We start from the raw sequence: 25,133 nt of genomic DNA, 5'->3' as shown, positions 1-25,133 counted from the left end.
AATCTGGATCTCTGAAATTTGAACTGACACCCTTTCATTCCACAGCACAAAAATCTATTTCTTATTTTAAATATGACCCACTCTTCTATCTTTAATTACACTGACCTTGACCCTGATCCAGGTGCCCTCAAATACATTCCCAACCTTTTGTGTTTGAAGTATTCTGACAATAAGTTTACCCAAACTAAAGATACTGACTGGAAGCCAGTAACAGTGACCCCAAATATCATTCAAGCTAATTTTGCAGATAAGCTTGCCGAACACAAATTTTGGTGGCAGTAAGTAAGTGTAAACTAAAATTATAAAGCAGAAACCATCTTTTTTATGATCACAAAAAAAGAAAAAAAAAGAAGATTATTTTTATCTCCATAGAATTTGAACTGAGGCCCTTCCGTCCCACAGACTAAAAGTAGCTTTTGGTTCAACTGCGGGAACTTCTGTAAAATAAATAGTTTAGTTTGCACTGGTGATTACCGCAAAATAAAGTACTTTCTCCGAGCTAATAAAAAACTGAAAATGTTCAAGTCTGATGAAGAAATTCTAAGAGCATGTCTTCAGTCATTCCTAGGTCCATCCAGTTTAGACCAAACTAGGTTCGTGACATCAACCCAAAAATGGGAAGCAGTGAACAAATTATATCAGCCATGTATGCCTAAAAATTTACCATTTTCTCGGAACTGTTTCAGTAGACTCCATTGTCAGATACTTCAACTGGTTTTGCTGATTCTATACTGATTAAATCTAAGTCTTTGTGTGCTTATCTAGCTAAGGGTACATCTGTGATAAATCATTTGCTAAGAACCGACTCTGTTCAACGCAGATGTCAGACATCACACTATAAGCTAAAGGCAAAATTGTCCCAGTATGCAAGAAATACTCGGCGGTACAAAATACATGAACAGTTACATTATTCCAAGGGATAAAATGACATAACCTTTGAATAGTAGAGTTACAATTCAGCTGTATAGCCTTATACCTTGGACATTGTACAGAAGATATAAAAGTTGATTCAATTCCTTGTTCAGATACTGTGAAAGCAGAAATTTTCACGACTGTTTAATTTTAGCTATATTTACATGGCAAGGCCCTACATCTTGTGAAAATTAATCCTTGTGTAAATATTCATCACTAGTATAATTCAAATTCAAGTAGGATCCCAGTTTTACCATTTTGTGAATATTAAACCTCGCGAACATACTCGAAATTTAAAATTTGTGAAATTTTGACCCAGCGAAAATATGTCAGCATATACCATTATCTTTAATCACACTGTGCATCAAACTACCTGTTACAAGAAGCTGTCCAACTCTGATGTTAACCTGAATGACAGACATTCCGGTCCTTTGGATCTTGTACCTGTTGTATATTGTCTTTTCTAAGGTCATTTTCCTCCTTTGCCTGCAAGACAATCTTAAATATATAACAAAGATACACTTAAACCCTTACCCTACTAAATTTCTATAATGAACTTGTCCATCTTCCAATTTTGACAGTACTATTAACCCTGAAAAGGGTTGCTAACCAAAAAGAATGGCAACCAGTGCAGGTCTTGATCAGACTACACGGATGTGCAGGCTGATCGTGATCTGTACTGGCTGCAATGGCAGAATCAACTTTGTCCAGCAGGATAAGGATTAACTGACAAAATTATATCTTATTTATATATTTCTCTCTTTATTAAATGTGACAGCCTAGAAGCATTAGAGTGACTGCCAACATCATTTAATAAAGCCCAGTGTGATTTATATATGTGCCCTTTTTACATCTCGGTACACAGATATTTTTCTAGATATTAATATAAGAAAACTAGATGCCCATGGGCAACATGTCAAGCCCCTAACTGCGACCAGGCTTGACAAAAAATTATACATGCATATAAGGTTCATGTCTAATTTCATTGTTTTACATATATTAAATATACCTTTCACCAAGCTAGCTTATCCTGTCTACACAACAGGTAAAACGTTCTATCAGGTTGTTGCTTCAAATCTGTACAAATCAGTTGTATTCATTTCATATGGCTACTGAGCAGGCTTGTAGTGTCTGGGATTTCTAGAGAAGCAAACAAACATGTTTAATTTTATTCTAGCTAAATTTAGAGCCTAGTCTAAGAATGCTGAATTAAAGTTCTGATATTTAGTCTCTTATGTTATGCATTTAATCCGCTATGCAATTCCTTATATCGCACAACAAGACCCTGCAAAGACCTTGGCCTGTATGACTAACTTCTAGGTATGTAGCTTTTCTCTCTCTTTGCATTTATGCAGCATCACTACAAACAGAATCCAAATAATCAAAAGAAACACACAAACACTTATAGTTCATTAAAATACTGTATTATTTTATATTTCAATGTGATATTTGCAGAAAGGAAACTGCAAGATTACTATAATAAGATTAGTAAGAAAATATTTAACTGAGTTACTTCCCTTCAATCATACAATCAATTTTCTAGTACTGTATAAAATCAGTTCCTGTCAACAAAAGGAGTAATCAAAGCCTTGATGTCTGATGGTTGCGGGGTTTTTGGTAGATTTATTTTCTGTTTAAATGCCAGTCTATGAATATACATTAATGAGAAACAAATACAAATTTAATGTGCCTCATATCTAAGATGAACTCTGCCTGACCCAGCTTGTGATGTAACCATGGGCTGGAATACCTCATCATTGATAGATCTTATATAATCTAAATGGTCAGTGGGAGTGGATACAGGTTGAACAAGCAAATTCAATGAATTGGAATCCCCCACCGAAAAGGTCAGAGGTGAGGAATGGCAAAAAAATATATCCAGCAAAAAGTTAAGAATGTTACCAAGAAGCAACTATTTCATTAGTCAAAATCAAATTAAAAGAAAATGAATGGTTTGTTTGGGTGGGGGTGGGGGGAGGGGTGAGGATACAACAGTTTACATGTTGATTATAAATATTGATAGAAAACGAAAAATAAAAAAAAAAAAAAAAAAATGGGGGGGGGGGGGGGGGGGGGGGGGGGGGGGGGTAGGTGGGCGGGGGTACTGCGAGGAACCAAGTAAGGGTGGGTGAATCTCAGGTGTAGGTACACAATCACATCAGTTTTATAATAAATGTTCATGGAAAATGAATGAAAGAAGTTTAATGAAATTCTTCCATTGGTTTGTTTTGTTATGTACAGATTATGGATTTTTTAAAAATAAAGGGCAATAACTTAAGAAATTGACCAATCGAAAAAAAACTTGGAAGGGCATCATCGCAGTATCTTGGTTCATGTCTATTTCAAGTTTGATGAAATTCTACCTGCTAGTTACTGAGAAATGGCTGCAGACGGACATTTTTCATTAAATCAAGGGCAATAACTCTGACAGAAATTGACCTATCAAAAAAAAACTTGACGGGCATCATCGCAGTATCTTGTTTCATGTCTATTTCAAATTTGATGAAATTCTACCTGTTAGTTACTGAGAATGGCTGCGGACGGACGGACTGAAAGACAGACAACGCCATTTCAATACCCCTCTCCCGATTTCATCGGCGGGGGATAAAAAGAACTGCTTGTTCATTGATAATTCATCCGCACTGTTCATGAATGGGACTATTTTGTGTAGCACATTAACATCCTTTGGATGTGATTTGGAATCAAATAAAGATGCTATGACTGTCAGAAATACACTTTAACTTTGGTAACGGGATAAACCCGCAACCAAGAACCTAATTAAGCAGTCAGCCAAATGAGTGGCACAATGTGACTGTTTATGGAAGACGGCTGCTGAAGTTAAGTTAGAACAAAATCTCAATTTAGTAAGTCAGCAGACTGGCTGCTATAAAGCAAGCAGTTGCTGAGTACAGGTGGCTTCAAAGGTAATCTTTAGGTTTAGAGTTCTTACTAGAAAATGAATTAAAATGACAAAAAAATCTCACATTAGTTAAATATTTTGTATGACTGTCATGTAAATTTAATGTAACAGGGTCAACTTAGATTTGGTAAGGGAGACAATTCTGTCAACCTTGTATTTCTAACCTGTCAACAGTTACCTGTTTGCCATGCTTTCGAATTGCTTGGAAAAAAAACTTTCAGTATTGTTTTTTACCTTTGGTAAAGAAATTGTATTTCCAATGGGTTGTAGTTTATAAATTGGTTTATAGTACAAGGAGTTAAATATTTGTACAGTGAAACACCGCTCTCTCAAGCATTGATGACTCGAGCACCCAAGCTCGCTTGAGCATTCATATGGTCCTGGCAGATTTCCTTCTATTTTCTATGTGAAATTACCATGGATGGGCCAAGCATCATTAACTTGATTGCTCGAGCACAAAACCTGGTCCTTGTGTATCAAATTACTCTTTGTTGCTTCTGGCAAACTCAAGGTGTCAAAATGTATCGGTTGATCTAAAATTTTTACACGCCATGAAAATGATGTGGTCTATTCCTCGATTAATATCTTACTTGTTTGTTTGTCGGTTTATTTGATTTGATAATGAGATTAATTATTGATAAAGATTGAATAGAAGTTTATATTGAAATATTAAATATTATATCAAATATTGATCAATTACTGTTTGTGTTATATTAAAGCAAGTATGTTATTACTTATTACATCTTTTCTGCTGGATTGAGAAGATAATTATGAGATCTTTATATTTCAACCAGCAGTTGTTTGCATGCAAATAAAGAAAATAATATAGCTTTTTCATAAAATGGAGACGATAATTATGAGATCTTAATTAACAAGAGCTGTCTGTAAGACAGCGAAGCTCGACTATTCGAAATATTGTCACAGAAGCAGGAAATTATTACCCAAAATGTTAAATATCAAAAGAGTTTTAAGTTCGAAAGGGGACATAATTTTACCAAAATACATATCAGAGTTATGGGACTTGATGTTATCAACTTGTTTTATAACCCCGAAGAAACATGTTAAGTTTCAATTCAATATCTGCATTAGTTTTGGGGATAGTAACTTGCTTGTAAAACTTTAACCAGAATTTTCTAAGTCCAAAAGGGGGCATAATTTGCTCACAATACAAGTTAAGAGTTATGGAACTTGACCCAGTGAGGTAGGTAATTGACCTAAAAAAAGAATAAATAAGTTTCAAAGCTATATGCCTTTTGGTAATAGCTGTATGTGCTTGCAGGCAAAACTTTAACCAGGATTTTCTAAGTCCAAAAGGGGGCATAATTTGCCCAAAATACATGTCAGAGTTATGGGACTTGGTGCTATCAACTAGTTTTATAACCCCGAAGACACATGTGAAGTTTCAATTTAATATCTGTAGTAGTTTTGGAGATAGTTACTTGCATGTAAAACTTTAACCAGGATTTTCCAAGTCCAAAAGGGGGCATAATTTGCCCAAAATACATGTCAGAGTTATGGGACTTGAGACAGTGAGGTAGGTAATTGATCTAAAAAAAAGAAAAAATAAGTTTCAAATCTATATGCCTTTTAGTAATAGCTGTATGTACTTGCACGCAAAACTTTAACCAGGATTTTCTAAGTCCAAAAGGGGGCATAATTTGGCCAAAATGAAGGTCAGAGTTATGGGACTTGGTGCTATCAACTAGTTTTATAACCCCGAAGACACATGTGAAGTTTCAATTCAATATCTGCATTAGTTTTGGAGATAGTAACTTGCATGTAAAACTTTAACCAGAATTTTCTAAGTCCAAAAGGGGGCATAATTTGCTCAAAATACATGTTAGAGTTATGGAACTTGACCCAGTGAGGTTGGTAATTGACCTAGAAAAAGAATAAATAAGTTTCAAAGCTATATGCCTTTAAATGATAGCTGTATATACTTGCATGCAAAAACTTAACCAAGGTGTGACGCCGACGCCAGGGTGAGTAGAATAGCTAGACTATTCTTCGAATAGTCCAGCTAAAAACAAATGTCTTAGTTGTTTCTTCACATGTGCCATTTACAAATTACATGTTAAAACGTCTATCTTAGATAATGTTGGTAATACATTTTTTGAAAATGTCATGAATGTGTTATTATTACACATCACCGTTTCCTCTGCAAATGGTCTCGATGACAATTGGTAAATCAAACTTCAACTTTCTTTGTATGTTGGTCAATGTTTGGGTCGCTTGAAACAATGGAGAACTCGAGCAGTTTGCTCATCCACTTGCAACCTTGAGTGAGCGGTATTTCACTGTATTAGATTCACTTGGAGTTTAGTAACTATATGTTCCTGAATTTCATGATTGATGAAAAGTGAGTTTCAGAATGACACTTGTATTTCTCCAATCACATCTCTCTATTCTATTCACTGCTAACATTTAACTTTGCAGAATCAAGTAACAGTAATTGGTTTAAGTGGTGTGAATTTGTACAGTTGTTTGTGTATCATTCATCCCATAGACTGTATGTCACATGATGTGCTATGTGTAACTATATGTGTTATAAGCACTACATACCTTATAGGACAAATAAGGTTATCTGGCCACTATGTTGCTATGTTCTAAATGTGAATATACGTTACTTACAGGAACATGTGCATGATGAATTGTGTATTGCTTTTACTATGTTTGACCATCTATTGACTGTCTTTTAACTTTTGTTTTCAGAGTGTGTTGCTGTTCTATATTAACATACAATGCGGTTGTAATAAACTGGATTGAATCAAACTCATATTGTGTGTGTCAGTATCATTTACCAGTTTCACATGTGGACAGAAATCAAACCCACTGACCCTTAGATCCTCGGGCTGTTATTATACTGCTGAATAACCCTGTAACATTAAACCTGCTATAGCACTATATGAAGCCAATAATGCAGAGACAACATGCCCGACTAATTTGATGATAAAAATTGAAATGGGTCATATCTGAAGAAAGTAAACTAAATTAATTATATTCCTGCCATAGAAAAGTACTCTGTGTCATATGGTATGGGTGATGATGTGAAACAAGTATGAATAGTCTGAATCAAAATTTAATTTAGTAATAATCGAAATTGGGTGAAAATGCTCAATTTTTTAAATTAAAATTAAATAGAATAACTGATAAAAATATTGATGTGAGAGTTATGGCCCTTGTCTCATGCGATGTGCATGATGATGGTGAACAACTATTATAAGTCTGAACCAAAACCATTCAGTAATAACAGAGATGAAATGAAATTGCAAGAAAACTTTCACAACTAAACTGCAGACACGGAAGTCGATGCCAGAGAGACTAGGATAGTACAAAATACAATTTTTACAGTCAAGCAGTTTAGTTGTTACCTTTTTCTTGCAACTTCATTTCATCTCTTATAATAATTGTTCCCCATCATCACTTGCATCACATGAGACAAGGGCCATGTTGATTCGTTTACACATTTTTTTTTCAGTGGGTACATACCTGGTATTCTTACCTTCTTCTATGACAATTCCACTAAGGCCAAACATGTGGAACACAAATCTGTGCAAAACAATGTGAACTTCTTGCTGTGTCTCTGGCATACTGCTGATAGCTCTGCCTCATATGTTTCTCTATAAAAGAAAATTTCCTCATATGATGTACAAAAAGCTAGTTTATTAATGCAAAGAATATAAGACAATATTTGCAATTCAAATGACTGTTTTCTATAAATATGTGTTAGGCCACACCGAACTGATTACTTGGTCTACAGATTTCCCGCTCCACTTTTTTTCAAAATCAAATTTTTTTTTATTTTTTTTAAATCAGCTTCCGCTTGCTTCAGTTTTTTCAGACTGGTTTCAAAATTTCACAGCGGGCCTTTTTCCACTGTTTATGGGCCTTTTTTTTTAATGTGAAGCGACATGAAGTAATAAAATTTAATACTTTTTATCATTATTTTCCATTAAAACACCAGGAGAACATGTTTTAGGCTCTGTATTACACCAGTTTGCAAAACTGACAGCCGATATGACAGTTAGATTGTGTAAATAAATCTTGGAAAGGTCATTATTTTTTGCAAGTCATTTTCTTCTCAAGAGGAACATCAATATCTCATTATTTAAAACAGTGTCATCTAATAATAATTGGTGATAAGAACAAAGGTTTTGCTGTGATCCTTAAAATAATACACATGTATCAGCAATAACTGGGTAGCAGTTAAATGATGAATAGGTGGTATAATTCGATTTGGACTACACATTCAGTGTTATATCATGGAAATTTGATTCTGTATGTGTGATACAATAGTAATTGTTTCAGACAGCTATGATAATAATGATTCTATCATCACAAATTTGTTGCGATTACAAATTATCCCAGCAAGAAGGCAGTAGGTATTGTTAATAAACTGCCAATTTCGCAAAATCTCTTAGCCGTAAAAAAAAACATGACTCGTATCAAATACAGTTTCTGAATATCCTCACATAATTTGTCCATTCTAATATGCCCACCAAAATTATATTGGTTTAGAGTGAATTCTAATTTCAGAGCTTTTAATACTTTTTGTACACATGAGTAGAATCGAGTTACCTACCCAATCCATGATGAATCCATAATGTGTATACCTTACCATGAGACTAAAAATGGGCAAAAACATGTGATAGAACTGGACAAGTCTGTTGTGCAGTCTGTTTGCACATTCTCTGGACAAATATAGTAAAGGGTAATGGAAATATATACATGTGTTTGTGTAATACAATCTGACATTTCCAAAATACATGTTTTTGATTTTATTTAGGGTTTAAGCCTTTGACATCTGCACATTCACCTATTCCAAAAGTTATGTAGAGCAGGAGGCATGAGGTATTTAACTTAGTTCCTATTCTTCATAAAATTTGAAAAATCTAGACAGACTGGACAAAAGTACCAAATTTTGCACAGAAGTAGTTTGGACCAATACAAAACTTTTGGCTGTAAGGGCCAAGGTTACAGCTCTTTGGAATTCTATTTTTAGAACATTCAAAATGACTGCCATTAAAACAAATAGCTATTTTAGTAAAAGTTAGTTTTTATCTTATTCTTGATACATATTTATGTGTAAACTGATTGTACCTACTCTTGCGGTCAAGTAATGCATTTGCATTGAAATGATGTCAATTTTCACATCCGTCTGTCTGTAAATCTGTCTGTCTCTATGTCAGAAATGCCGTTTATAAACAATATACATGTGGTTATAACTATAAGATGACCCCCCTGTAATGTGCAGCTTGACTTTAATTATGTATTGGTGCAGTGGAAAACAATATGTTTGACCAACTTTTGGGTGAAGCATGTTATTATTTGTTCTGTCCGTCTGTCCGTTGAAAAAATCATTTATCTTAGACCAGCTGTTTTGGCTGAATCTGAGGGATTTTTAAAAAGATTTTTGACATTATTTATTCTAAAAATTGTTAAATGCCTATTGCTATTTGTAATATTCAAGTGACTGTTCCTGAAATACCCTGTTAAAAATGCAAAAAAAATGTATAAAACGATTTGTTTTAGCTGCTAAAAGGGCCACAATGGCTTTGTTTACTATGTGACTGCCTCATGTGCTGTTATGAATATAACATATATTAATAACTTGTAAAATCTTACTTTGATACTTTATTAATAACATATTTTTCAAAGGTATTTAAAGTATGATTCACGAAGTAGAAAGAATTACTGAGTCCGTTCTTTTTTATTACCTCCCTTTTATGTAAAAGGATAAATACATGTGCCGTACTGAAAGAAGTGCTTTTCCAACCATGTATGCTGCAATCTAGGCTTTGACTGTTTCATTATGCTATACAATTTTGTTGCATAGTATTTCCATTTATATATTCATAAGGAATATGTCATAAAGGTGCATATACTTCTGATGATATAATTTGTAGTGAAATGAAGGCTATATATTTTTGTCCTTAACAGTAAATATTTAGCCGATACACTAGAAGATGTAAGCTTAGCACTATAATTACTTGCGAAGTGGGGAATATACATTTTTCCATTTCTAAAATAGGCCTAAAGTTATAAAGAGAATCAAAATCCAATGCCAGTAGAATGTAACATATTACAAAAGTCACAGAAAACTTATACTTGGTGTTAATTTATCAACTTCGACATGGCTAGAACCCTTTTATACATATATATAACAGTATTTAGTAATGCTCACACAGTCATTATTACAAGTTTATGCATAACAAGTTGAACAGAGTTGTCATAAATAACATAATCATATGGGAGCTTTTAGTGATAAATGTTTGAGAATTAGCAACCTATATCTCCTTTTAGCTTTTTATCATCATACAGATGAGAATGTCTACATAAAAATAGCAAGCTTTTAAAAGTCACAGAAAACTGACACTTCTTAATTATTTTTTAACTTTGACATTGCTAGAACCATTTTGTATACATATATGAGACAATATAAGTAATGCTCACGCTGTTCTTATATTACAAAATTACTACAAGTTTATATATAACAAGTTAAACAAAGTTGTCATAAATAGCATAATTATGTGGGAGCTTTTAGTGATAAATGTCAACATTCTAAATCTACCTATATCTCCTTCTGGCTTATAATCACCATACAGAAGAGAATGTCTATATAAAAGATGCTTTCTAAAATAAAAGTAAACAAGGCAGTCTGAAAGACAGCTAAATCCCCCGCCACTGGTATGGATAGTGAAAGGGTAAACCTTTGACCTTGAGCTGTGACCTTGACCTTGAACTGACAGGGCTGACCCATGAATTCTGCATATTGTCTAGATGAGGTGATCATTTGACCCAAGTTTCATGAAAATCCTAAAAGGGGTTTAGGAGATACAGAGCTCAAACCTTTTAACTTGAGTTGTGACCTTGACCTTGAGTTGATATGGCTGACTCATGAGTTCTTGATGAGGTGATCATTTGACACAAGTTTAATGTAAATCCTTCAATGGGTTTAGGAGATACAGAATGGACACAAAATGGAAGGCTCAAACCTTTGACTCCAAGTTGTGACCTTGACCTTAAGCCAGCATGGCTGATTCATCAATTCTGCAAATTGTCTTGATGAGGTGATCATTTGACCCAAGTTTGATGAAAATCCTTCAAGGGGTTTAGGAGATACAGAGCGGACACAAAATGGAAGGCTCAAACTTTTGACCTTGAGTTGTGACCTTGACCTTGAGCCGACATAGCTGACTCATGAGTTCTGCACATCGTCTTGATGAGGTGATCATTTAATCTAAGTTTCATAATTATCCTTCAAGAGGTTTAAGAGATATAGAGCGGACACGAAATGGTAGTCTCAAACCTTTGACCTCGAGTTGTGACCTTGACCTTGAGCCGACATGGCTGACTCATGGGTTCTGCACATCGTCTTGATGAGGTGATCATTTGATTCAAGTTTTATGATTATCCTTCAAGGGGTTTAGGAGATACAGAGCGGACGCGAAATGGAAGGCTCAAACCTTTGACCTCGAGTTGTGACCTTGACCTTGAACCGACATGGCTGAATCATGGGTTCTGCACATCGTCTTGATGAGGTGATCATTTGACCCAAGTTTGATGAAAATCCTTCTAGAGATTTTGGAGATACAGAGCGGACACAAAATGGAAGGCTCAAACCTTTGACCTCGAGTTGTGACTTTGACCTTGAGCTGACATGGCTGACTCATGAGTTCTGCACATCGTCTTGATGAGGTGATCATTTAATCCAAGTTTCATAATTATCCTTCAAGAGGTTTAAGAGATACAGAGCGGACACGAAATGGTAGGCTCAAACCTTTGACCTTGAGTTTTGACCTTGACCTTGAGCCGACATGACTGACTCATGAGTTCTGCACGTCATCTTGATGAGGTGATCATTTAATCCAAGTTTCACAATTATCCTTCAAGAGGTTTAAGAGATACAGAGCGGACACGAAATGGTAGGCTCAAACCTTTGACCTTGAGTTGTGACCTTGACCTTGAGCTAACATGGCTGACTCATGGGTTCTGCTTATCGTCTTGATGAGGTGATCATTTGACCCAAGTTTGATGAAAATCCTTCAAGGGGTTTAGGAGATACAGAGTAGACACAAAATGTTATGGAAGGACGGATGGACGGAGACCATACCTATAACCACCCACCACTTGTGGCGGGGGATTAATAAGAAGGATCCCATTATGTTCACAAAATGCATGTGCACACATCTATTCCATCTCTTGTCTATATGAATAACTATAGCTTTTTAGTTTATACTAATTTATTTTTAAGCTCAACTGTGATGAAAGCTAGAAGCTTATCTTAACCACACTCAGAGTCCATTTTCTTGAAAATCAAGTACTGGTGTCATCTGAGAAGACTTGGTCATTGTCCAAGTGGGTATCAAACTCTGGGTTGAGCAGCCAACACCTTAACCTCTAGACAACTGCTTCCCTTACCTATAGTTTCTTGACGATTGACAACAAAAATGCTCCAATACCAGAAGACTCTGGCATGATATGTGACCAGGATAAACATGAATAGAATCACACCAGAAAATGCTGGTTTGATGATTTGAACAGGAAAAATGTCCTGTGTGGTCAAAGCTGTCAGTTGCAAGTAGTGTCAAAATTGTTTTGAGGTAACTATTCATGCAAAAGATGAAGTATCCCATACACATTTAACCCTTTGTCATGTATTTGCAGAATATATTTTAAATATTTGTTTTCTCAGAAACTATATTCCAAGTGATTGCAAAGTATTTGCATCAGATTTTCGCAAACAGTCTGCAAAACGTATCACACTGAAGCAAAGGGTTTGCAAATAAACACTTAGATAAATTACAGACTGCAAAGGTTTTGCAAATAAATACTTTATTAAATTAGCAGACAGCAAAGCATCTGCAAACAAACACTTAGCACATTTACTTAGCAAAGGTATTGCAAATAAACACTTTGTACAGAAATGAAAGAGCAAAGCATTTGCAAATAGTTAACATAGATGAATTTGCTTTCCTGGTAGACTCTAGGTACAGGAAGTAATTAACCATTCTGTTTTCTGATTGGTCTATATTCAAATGGCAGGATTTTTGAAAATATTGTGAGGAAATGTTTACACATCAGTTAGTAGAAATATTTTGGTGATGCAAACTTGTGTTAAACAGATTATTTATATAATATTCTAATTATTTTTTCTGGATATAAACTTTGTTGAATAAGGATAATGCAATACCATGTTGTTAAGCAATTAAGACTTCCAAGAACCAGAGAATATTGCAGCATGTAGAAAGGTAATGTTAATCAATGATAGTTATATAAAACACTTTTTACTCAAGCAATTGTTGAAACTTACATTATTACACGATTTTAGTTATTGTTACTGAATGATCACTGAAATGATTGACTTTTAATATTTATTTAAACTGCAAAATTTTAATGGTTTTGTGAATTTACATCTGTTTTTCAGAAATTAAACAAAATCCTTTTCTTTGGACCTCAGAAATTCATTTTATGCTGTTTGTTACGTATTTGCGAATACTTTGCATATTATTTGCATGCAAGTTGCGATTACTTTGCTATCACTTTGCGATTACTTTGCTATCAGTTTGCGATTTATTAGCCAAAGTTTCAGCTGCGAATTGTAAATTGTTTGCGAAGTATTTGCATTCTGTGTGCGTTGTGTATATTTGCAAAAGCTTTGCAGAATAGTTGCACGTTTCGTTCCATTTCTACTCGTCTGCGGAATATATTCAACAATCATGTGCTGCAACTGTTCTGCAAAGGTTATGGCAAATATTTGGCAAAGATAAAAAGTATATTCTGCAAAGGCCCTGTTTTTGCATGGGAAGGGTGCATATAAATCATGTAAACACCTCTAAATGATAAATCATAACAAGGAACCAGTAAATAAAGACATAATCATTAAATAAACATTTTAACTTACCATTACAATAAAGCTTTTCAAGATACATTGTATATAGATATGACCATATTGATACTTAGCTATATCAAAATAAAACTATTTGAATACAGAGATTTTATACAAATATATGTAATATGTGTTCTATTATGGAAATTACAAAGCTTATCACAAAGCTTATTTAGTCACCATATGACCTAGTTGTGTTGATGTGATGCTAAAACTACCAAAATCAAAAGAACAAAGCTTATTTTATGACTACCGAAGTAACAACAACGGATTTCATGTTACACATTTAATAAACCATTTAAAAACATGTTGTTCCAATTACACAATTTAATGTCAATAAAACGAACGGTATTAAAAGTACACATTGATCTAAGACCTAAACGCTTGATTAGTAGATAGGAGTTGTGTGGCAGAAATGGCCGCGAGAAAAGGTACTCAAGGAGTCACCACTGTCGTACCAAGAAAACCTGCTGCGGGACGAGCGAGCAAGCGCACGCGTAAACAAATAATTTCAAATTTAATGTTAAACAAAAACATTGCCTAGTACACACGCACGAGAAACTAGGAATTACCGAACACTGTCATGGGCAAAACCCTGTTCACGTACTTAAACCAACCAGCAAAACACACGGGTTTACAGGACTTTACACCGTAACCCTACACACGGGTTTTCAAACTTTACACACTGTAAACCTACACACTGGTTTACATAACTTAATGCTGTAACCCTATACACGGGTTTACATACTTTTAAAACCGTAAACGTTTACATTATACAGACACGTACAGGCAGCATTACTAACACGGACCAACCGACATATGTATACGATATTACATGATATCACGGACTTTCTAGCATTTGTATACATTATTACCTGAATCATACAGACTAGCGGGCGTGGACGCTATGCGGGACATAATGGCATTTGCATACTTAAACGGACAAACTTGAAGGTGTACATTACTACTTACAGGGACAAACTGGCGTTGTGTACATACACGATAAATCGACTCCGGGTGATTTATGTGAGGCAATGAGTATTACTGAGATTGTAACGATTTGAGAAGATTTGATGTAAATAACCGCTACCAACTACCAATGGAGAAACCAAAGTATAATAGACAGCCGCAATTTACATAACGAAATAACGTATAAAATTATGGAAAATGATTCCAAATGATAGAAAAAATGACTGATGAAGATTTGATGTAAACGACTGCTACCGACGACCCCTGGAGAGCCAAAATGTCACCGGCAGCCGCAATTTACACGTTGAATGTACAGTTTTCAAAACCTTGAAATGACGAAATATAAAACACGCTTGTCCAATAGTCCCACAGCTAAGCCTTAAATTCTCGCGACAGTATGCTTTGTTGGTTATTTTTTCCAATTAATCAATTTACTGATGTAAAACGATTTACCTTAAAGAGATATATATATATATACACACACATATACATGAAGGGGTCAAAAATACAAATTAAGATACTGGGCATAAGATTACGAAATCTACCTGCAACCCTACGTAACAATAAGCAGGAATGCAAAGCAATCAGCTAAAAATTCAAACATATTCATACAACAAACATTTTAAAACAGATGTCTGAGAAGAATGCACACATTATATCCAAAAGGCCTATATGTCATAAAGTTACTTTGTACATACTAAATTATAACCACCCAAGTGTTTTACAAAATACATGACAAAATAAGAAATTCACTATTCGTTAAACATAGCCTTATCGTAATCACATGCATTGCACCAAAACAAAACTTCCATGTCTATTAGTCACTTTTTCAAAATAAACCCTTTCACATGAAGAGAGTTCCTTTCCCAGCACACCACATGCAATACGAGTACATTGCACCAGCACCTTCGTGTTAAAAAGTTCAATTGTCGCATACGTTACATGTTACTCCAACAAACCTCAATATCGCCAAGAGTAAATTGCAGCACTGATTAGAGCAAACTCAGTCACATAATGTTTCAGCAATTCCAATATTGACAATTTATGACATCACATATTGCAGTTGATTAACCGTCAAAGTAATGTACCTCAATGATAAAATGCAGACACTTCTAGACAATTTATAGTGTAGTTCAATGATTGAGTATTCTTCTAACATCACTTCCTACAAGTTGTTAGGTGCCAAGTAACTGAACATCGGTGATTAAAAAACGGCAGGAATATTCTCCACGACATCTAACGCAATTCTAAAGTAACAGTTTGTGATAATACTAATATCGGCTATTGTAGATAGATAAGTATCCTGTATTGTATATGGGAGTTTAACGCAGTTAATTGTCTAAAGTAGTTCCAATGTTGAAGATTTTCTGACAATACTTCTTGTAGCTAGCAAAGCGTCAAGATATTGTACGTTCAGTATCTTCCGACTGTCACTGTTACATGGAAGTGCCGTTTGTCTTATCTCCCAGTGCTGGCTATTTGGTATCTCCAAGTGCTGGCTATTTGGTGCTTATGACACTTATTCCAATCAATTTCAAACTGAAAGCATACAAAACTCGGCAGCAGAAAAGTGTAAAACCAAACTTCTGACAAGAAACAAACATTTTCTTAGCTTCCTAATATATAAAGCAATCATGATGTGATTGTTAATTAACTATTCATTAAGATACAAACTTAGGGTGTGGTGGGTGGGAACTTTGAAAAGCGATGTTGTCCGTTGGATAGCACGAGACTGAAAGAAATCGGAAACGGAAGTTTGCACAATCAATATACGAATACATCCGAATGAATTACACCGCCAGTAACCATGAGTACGCACGACGCTTCGTGCGCAAAAATAAAAACCATTATTTGCTAATCAGAAATAATGGGTCTTATTTTATGACTACCGAAGTAACAACAACGGATTTCATGTTACACATTTAATAAACCATTTAAAAACATGTTGTTCCAATTACACAATTTAATGTCAATAAAACGAACGGTATTAAAAGTACACATTGATCTAAGACCTAAACGCTTGATTAGTAGATAGGAGTTGTGTGGCAGAAATGGCCGCGAGAAAAGGTACTCAAGGAGTCACCACTGTCGTACCAAGAAAACCTGCTGCGGGACGAGCGAGCAAGCGCACGCGTAAACAAATAATTTCAAATTTAATGTTAAACAAAAACATTGCCTAGTACACACGCACGAGAAACTAGGAATTACCGAACACTGTCATGGGCAAAACCCTGTTCACGTACTTAAACCAACCAGCAAAACACACGGGTTTACAGGACTTTAAAACCGTAACCCTACACACGGGTTTTCAAACTTTACACACTGTAAACCTACACACTGGTTTACATAACTTAATGCTGTAACCCTATACACGGGTTTACATACTTTTACACCGTAAACGTTTACATTATACAGACACGTACAGGCAGCATTACTAACACGGACCAACCGACATATGTATACGATATTACATGATATCACGGACTTTCTAGCATTTGTATACATTATTACCTGAATCATACAGACTAGCGGGCGTGGACGCTATGCGGACATAATGGCATTTGCATACTTAAACGGACAAACTTGAAGGTGTACATTACTACTTACAGGGACAAACTGGCGGTTGTGTACATACACGATAAATCGACTCCGGTGATTTATGTGAGGCAATGAGTATTACTGAGATTGTAACGATTTGAGAAGATTTGATGTAAATAACCGCTACCAACTACCAATGGAGAAACCAAAGTATAATAGACAGCCGCAATTTACATAACGAAATAACGTATAAAACTATGGAAAATGATTCCAACGTGCGCACGCCCCGCGCAACCAATTGAATTTTTGCCGCCACGATAAATTTGTAAAATTTATTCCCCCAAAATTCTAATTCAATTAACTAACGAATATGAAATCAATTATGACTTTTATTGATATGACTAACACGGACCAAAGTATTATAGGTTCTTTATAATGGCATCATTAACAGCATCCAAGTAAAAGGCGAGTCCTACGTCTGACAAATGAACCCCATCGTCTCTGAAGAAGCCTGGTGTTTTATAGTCAATATCAATGGACACAATGTCATGCTGCGGATGAAGACTGACCTGCTGCCTACCCCAGCGATTAATTCGCTTTCTGATTGACTCAATTTCCTGAATTCCGTATTTGTCGGTTCTCCATGACAGGCGTTGTAAAATATTTACCCAAATTAGTTTGGAATCAGGCATAGCCTCCCTTAGATATGTGACCTCACATTGAATTATCCCTCTTAATTCTGATACAGGCATTTTGGTTATGTCATTACCACCTAAATGTATAAGAATCATTTTAGGGGGTTTACCTAGCAAGACATTTACTTCTATCGAATGGCGAAAGTCTTCCCAGGACATCCCCCGTATGCCCCACCAGCCAATCCTGATACCCGCAGGTGCCTTCAGGTCTGGGGTACTTAACTGCTGGGCTCTCACGCCAGCCCAATAAGGCAGCGAGTCACCAATAATCCAGATATCTATAGAGCAGAAATAAATTCACATAATTAGTATGATAATTGGCAGGATAGAAAATAATTTGGTATTTATTTACGAATATATGACTTATAAGCGTCAGACGACCAGCGACCCATTTTTTGAATAGCCGACACTGGCATACCCAAAATTGCCAAATCTGTTGCCCTGCCTATACGAAAGCTATGTGATGTAAATTGCCCACTGTTATAGCCTGCACTGAGAATACACTTTTGTAAAACTGAAGAAAATTGATGTCTTGTTACTACCTTCCCGTCAGAATGACAGAATAAAGAACCACCCATCTTAGGACGTATTAATAGGAAACTTGTCAGTGCTTGAACTGGACAAAATTTCTGATCTGACTCCGCTGTAATCTTTAATATAGTTGGCTGGCTGTACTGATTTGTCTTAAATTTGCCCAAAGTTAGGGCAGCAAAATGTTTGTCATGTGAAATGTCTACATCTTCGAGTTTTATACAATAACTTGATCCTACGGCGTGGCATGCTACTAACTCACTTATCCGAAACAAACCGAAATAAGCCAACAGCCACATTGAAGTGAAAAAATTTTATTTCGTAAACGTTATAACAAATTTTTGGTAATTCTGTCAAAATACTAGACAAAATTTGCCTTGTGATGGGTGCTCTTATATCTTTTGTTTGCTGTAAACGAAAACAGCCTTCCAATAATTTCGATATCAAAAAATGATCCGTTACAGGAGGCCATGAATGAATTCTATGAAAATAATCTATACCTGCAATGTAAGTTCTTACAGATTTTGGGGGCAACCCTTTATGAAACGAGTACGCAATGAAGAAAATGATTTGTTGTGAGGTTGCAGGCCATTGTTCACCAAAGTTATAAGAATTTCTGAACTTAGAAAATACATTAAGTGCTGTATTGTAAGTTTGAAAAGTATTCGCTGCTAGACTATTCTGCATAATAACTACTGCTGTACCCTGAAGATGTTCCAGAGATACTGCGGGACTGGTGCCGGGTACGAATCTGCTTCGGGGGCTAGTTCTCTGAACCTTGTTTCCTGAAATCGAGATAGAGCATCACAAATATTGTTCCGACTTCCCGGAATGTGCTTTGCTCTGAACATGATATTCAGCTCTAAACATTTCAGTGTGAGAGCTCTAACTAAGCACATAACCAGGTCTGATTTTGACGTTAATGTATTAAGAATATACACCACCGCCTCGTTGTCACAATTGAATCTTATCTTTTTATTCCTTAAATCTTGTCCCCAAATACTTATCGCAGCTAAAACTGGGAAAAGCTCCAAAGCCGTTATATTATCAGTAATTTTCTCAGCATGCCACGACTCTGGCCATTTTGCGTTACACCAATGATTTGAAAAAAGATGCCAAAACCAAGCCCCTTTCCTCCTGCGCTATCAGTGAATAATTGTACATCCGAGTTCGATAACCAATATCTGTCATGGAAAACGGAGATGCCGTTATGGTTTTCAAAAATGACAGCCACATTTGCAAATCCAGCTTTATGCCTGTATTGATTCTGATGTGATAAAATGGCTTAGATAGGCCACAAGTTGCATTGATTAAACGCCGGCAAAACGTCTACCGGCAACAATTGCCCGGCAGCAGAAGTTAAGCGAACCAATGAGGGATTGCATTTCGCGTAAAGTCACTTTGTTTTTGCCTAAAATGATTTTAATTTTACCGACTACCTCCTCGATTTTTTCTATGGGGATATGCACCTGCATTTTATCTGAATCAAGAGTTAATCCTAAAAATACAATAATTTCAGACGGACCCTCGGTTTTCTCGTCTGCTAACGGTACGTTTAAATCCTTCATGCAATTTGTAAATGTATCCATGACATATTTACATAAAGGCATTGTTCTGTCTCCACCCAAGAAGTCATCAAGATAATGAATCAGCTGCCCTGACGTCAGCTTGTTTTTAACGACAAATTCCAAGAAGGTTGAAAACTGTTCGAATGTTTTGCAGCTTACAGATGCGCCAAAAGGGAGTGCTTTATCTACATAATAAAAGTTATTGAATTTTATACCAAGTAATTTAAAATCTTGCACTCTTATTGGTAACAAGCGAAATGCATTTTTGAGGTCCATTTTGAAAAGTTTACAGTGTCTGCCAAATTCCTGAATCATAGTCACTGCTGCGTCAAAATTAGTGTACGTCACGGAACAAAATTTTGTATCAATATAGTCATTAACTGATTCTCCCTCTGGAAATGAAAGATGGTGGATAAGTCTGAATTCCCCATGAGTTTTCTTAGGTACCAGACCCACAGGCGAAACTATGAGATTTGAAAGAGGTTTTTCTAAATACGGGCCGGCCATTCTTCCAACGTTTATTTCTTTATCTAATTTTTGCTGAACGATATCAGGATTCGATAAAGCAGATCGTAAGTTTTTGCTTTCCCTGGACACTACCGGACCCTCGTAATGCATATTAAAACCATTAAGAAAACTGCTCAACAAAACTTCAGAATCTTTATGTTTGTACTCTGATAAATAACGACGCAATGCGGACAAATTTATTGGCGTATAAGCTAAGTTAATCAAATCTAAATTTTGAGCCAACCTCGCCGATTTACTTTTTAATGGGCGCTCTGAACTGACCCCTGAACTGACCTCTGAATGCGCCACGTCCCCTGGGATTGGAAAAACGAAAATTTCCGGTCCGAAAGTTTTGAGGGTAATTGTTGAATTGTGATGTATTATTTATTCTGTTTCTTGGGCAGTGTATAGCTGCGTGTAACGCACCGCACTTGGAACATACATGTGGAAATCTACACATTGGCCAGGTACACCTGCCCTCATTGAAAGGATTACATGAAAGATGATTACGCGGTGTTGCCGGCCTTTCAGATGGCAAGTACTGCGGCCTAGTTTGTACGCATCTCCACCAGAGGTCATTATTAATTGATGCCCAAGATGTGGGTCTGATAGCCTGTCTTAGCCTAAACTGTTCGTCATAATCTCTCCATGACAAACCGCCTTGCCTAGCTGCGCACTCCCTAATCAACCACATATAATGCAAAATCTCATATGTTTTTTCCACGTGCGATGACAGATAAATGGATGCGTAAATCAAAAAAGCGTCGGTCCATTTTTCAATGCTATTTATTTTGTCTTTGCACTGTTTCGCTTGAGTTTCGATTTTACCATCCGATCCTATGCGCAAAATGCTACCCTGGCTATAAAAGTCGGCTAGCTCAATAGCACCTTTCAACAACAAGGCTAAATTTATATACTCGCGCCCTTGCGATCAGCTGTTTTAATGATGATGGCACGTGCGCCGCGATATCGTCATTTGCTAAGGGAACTAATTCAGGCGTGACGTTTGACAATTGAACGCTCTGTTGCGCTCCTAGTAAAGGATAAGCAGACGAATTAAATTCATGCATATGTGTAGGACTCTCAAGATTTCTGCATTATTTGTTTCGGGCAAGATTTGACCTGACCTAAATTGGTCGCTACCACCACACCCTCATTTTGATTACTTCCATCCGAAATGTTATTTTTAAACAAATTGTTTTGTTCAGTATTTGCATCTGTATTAGGAACGGGTAAAATACCCGAAACTCTCATAATTTCCTCGAAATCAATGACATTAGAACTTGAATTAGAGTTACCTGGATCTGGCTGTAGCAATCTGGAATTTTCAGAATCTGCTGCTCGTGTTTTCCTCTTCACGCCTTTGCCTCTGCCCGGCATGATTCTATATCAAGAAGGGTGGTTTATAACGTAGATTTACTTAGATATTTTTATAACTTTGAAAAGCGATGCTGTCCGTTGGATAGCACGAGATTGAAAGAAATCGGAAACGGAAGTTTGCACAATCAATATACGAATACATCCGAATGAATTACACCGCCAGTAACCACGAGTACGCACGACGCTTCGTGCGCAAAAATAAAAACCATTATTTGCTAATCAGAAATAATGGGTCTTATTAATAGATACATAATGTAAAAGAACCATGAAAATGAATGGTATCTCCCAATATGGCTTTATTTCAATAGAAGGATGAATGGAATTGCCATCTGCATGTCATCTTAGGGCAAACATTTGCACCAAGTTACTAGCAGACATGAAATGCTGCCTTTATATCATTTGATCTACAATGTACAACAGTAATATAAATCGGATGTTGCGTTCCACATGTGGTCTCATTATGACTAAAAATACAGAGCGGACATGATTTTGCGACAGACAGATGGACGGACGAACAAAACAAAAAGGAATATATCTTCTATAAAAATTTAGTCGTTACACATACTTATCACCTCTAGATCAATAAAATTCAAGCAGCACATTACAGAGCTTATGGTTTTAAAAGCGTATGGTTTTAAAAAAGAAGACATTTTTCATGTAGGTACAAACGAATGTTCCGACAGAGCATAATGTAGCACGACTTTATGCAAATGCATCACTTGACCCTATGAGAAGGTACGAATCAGTTTACACATTAAATTTGTATCAAGAATAAGATAAAAAACTAACATTTACTAAAATAGCTATTTGTTTTAATGGTGGCCATTTTGAGTGTTCTAAAAATAGAATTCCAAAGAGCTGTGACCTTGGCCTTTACAACCAAAAGTCTTATATTGTCCCAAGCTACCGTTGTACAAAATTTGGTACTTCTGTCAAGCCCGTCTAGATCTTTCGAAATTTGCACTCTACTAATTCATAACTTGTAAGAAATAAAGTATTGTTGACATAACTTTGATTTCTGTTATACACTGCACGAGAGTAACAACTTTCTTATTCTCATGTAGTGACATAGAATCCCAAGGAGAAACCCTTTGTTTATGTGGCTAGGGCACTGGTTTGTCTAGGATGCAAACTTTGCCAACACATTAGTTCTATACACTAGAAATATGATTAAATTGCCAGATTTTCTTGTACCCACCTGTTGTCCTTTTAGCTTGTTTACATCTCTCAATGTCTGTAAATATTACAATGTAGCATTTCCTGGTTAACATAAAGATATATTGGAAACAGTTGTTGAGTGACTGCCATGTATTTTTGGGACAGTTCGTCATTAAACCTTCAGTATGTAAGGATCTTTGGTTCTTTTATGTACTTCCAAGCCTTTTTGATATGTTTTGGAAGTGCTTGTTGATTCTTGTGACAAGGTTTTTTATTTTTTTCTCCAAATCACTCCTCGCCAACTCCAAAAATAGGTGAAATCAAAACAAATATTTCGCTCCCCTACTAAATTTTTTGGAAAAATTCCAATGACCAAGAAATAAATTTGGTATGGACTTACCTATAAATGCAAGTCTACATCAATTATATATGGAATTTTAATGGCTGTTAAGTTGGGAATATTTCAAGGGTTATGAAGCTCTGCTGGTGGGTTACATATCTCAGTGTCATATCAGAATTGTGTATTGTGGCAGTTGTTCAAAGTGTGTGATGTGACACCTTGTTAAAAAACAATTAATATTCAGACAGTAGCTTTCTTTGTTTTCAATTTTGTTCTTTCTGAAACTGACAGCAGCATTGGACCAACTGAAACAAGTGACTGAAGAATTGCTGATCAGCAATAAAGAAAACAGGAAATTACACAAAACAAGACAGCCATAGTAGCCCTCAGTCACTCACCTGACCTTAACTATATGATCTTGAATATATGAACGACACTTTGATCCATGAATGGTAACAAATGTGTTTAGACAGTATAAATACATAAAACAGGTTTAAGTACCCATATTTGAACAAACATGAAGGAGGACCTTACAAAGATGCTACTGATCCAAGTTTACTGAAGCTCCCCAAAGCAGTTCAAGGAATAGTCATATAGAGACATTTCTATTTTGAGCTCTAGTGTCCCCTTTAAGGGGCTAAGTGTCGCTTTTTGAAGAAATTAAATAGAAGACTTTTAATTATAAGAATACTACAGCCCAAGTATCATGAGAGGAAGTTGTTTAGAATTATTTCTATCTGTAGCTCTAATTTCCATATAAAGGGCAAAGCACCCACATTTGTACAAGATAAAGAAAGGACCTTTTAATATTGCTATGTACAGTTTGATGAGGACATAATTGTCAAGTGGTTCACAAGAAGAAGTTGTTTAAATGTATTTCTATTTTTTGAACTTTCGTCCCCCAAAAGGAGCAAAGCATCCCAATTTGATCAAATTTGAAAGAGAATCTAATTATGATGCTACAGACTAAGTTTGATCAAAATACACTCAGCAGGTTCTTGATGAAGAACACAGTTAAATATTTTGCTTTTTTTTGAGCTCCAACAGACCCTCAAAGGAGTCAAGTGTCCGGATTGAAACATATTTGAGAGAGGATATTACCATGATGGTACAGAAGTAGTTTGATGAAAATTCATTCAGCACTTCTTCTAATGTTTTTTTTATTTTCAACTCTGGTTGCACCTTAAAGGGACACAAAGCTCCCAATGGAATAAATGCAAGAGAAAACCTTATAATGATCCACCAAGCAGTTCATAAAAAGAATTTGTTCAATATTTTTTCTTTTGTTTTTTTAGCTCTGGCAGCTCATTCAAGGCGCCAAGTGCCCCCAACCTTTTCCTGTCTGAATGAATTTGAGAAAGGACCTTACAATGATGCTACAGGCAAACACTGATGAAGTCAGATCTTTATACAATTAATGAGACAAAATGTTTAAATGTTTCTTTTTCTATAATTAGCTCTGTTAGCCCTATAAAGGGACAAACTGCTCACATTAGAACAGATCTGAGAGAAGATGTTACAATGACAATACAGAGAGAATCTTATAATGATCTATCGGCCCAGGTTGATGAATATCTATCAAGCAGTTCATGAGAATAAGTCCTTCAAAGTTTTTCTTCTATTTTTAGCCCTAGCAGTCCCTCAAGATTTCAGCAGATGTGATGATCTTTCAAACAATTCATCATGTCCTCCCACTATGACTGCCATAGTAAAATGAAGTATTATT

General features: G+C 35.8%; 1 long non-coding RNA gene across 1 annotated transcript; it reads right to left on the bottom strand.

Annotated features, from left to right (window-relative positions):
* Nucleotides 1-1,161: 1,161 nt before the first annotated feature.
* LOC128548660 (uncharacterized) lies at nucleotides 1,162-7,452 on the bottom strand. Its single transcript, XR_008367209.1, has 3 exons — nucleotides 7,322-7,452; nucleotides 1,922-2,052; nucleotides 1,162-1,398 (listed from the first exon to the last, which is right to left on the bottom strand). It is a non-coding gene; the product is annotated as an uncharacterized LOC128548660 (long non-coding RNA).
* Nucleotides 7,453-25,133: the final 17,681 nt, after the last annotated feature.

The sequence above is a fragment of the Mercenaria mercenaria genome, chromosome 15 (assembly GCF_021730395.1).
Source record: "Mercenaria mercenaria strain notata chromosome 15, MADL_Memer_1, whole genome shotgun sequence".
Lineage (NCBI taxonomy): Eukaryota > Metazoa > Mollusca > Bivalvia > Venerida > Veneridae > Mercenaria > Mercenaria mercenaria.
The sequence above is the reverse complement of the archived record's forward strand: the minus strand, read 5'-3'. Positions and strand labels throughout refer to the sequence as shown.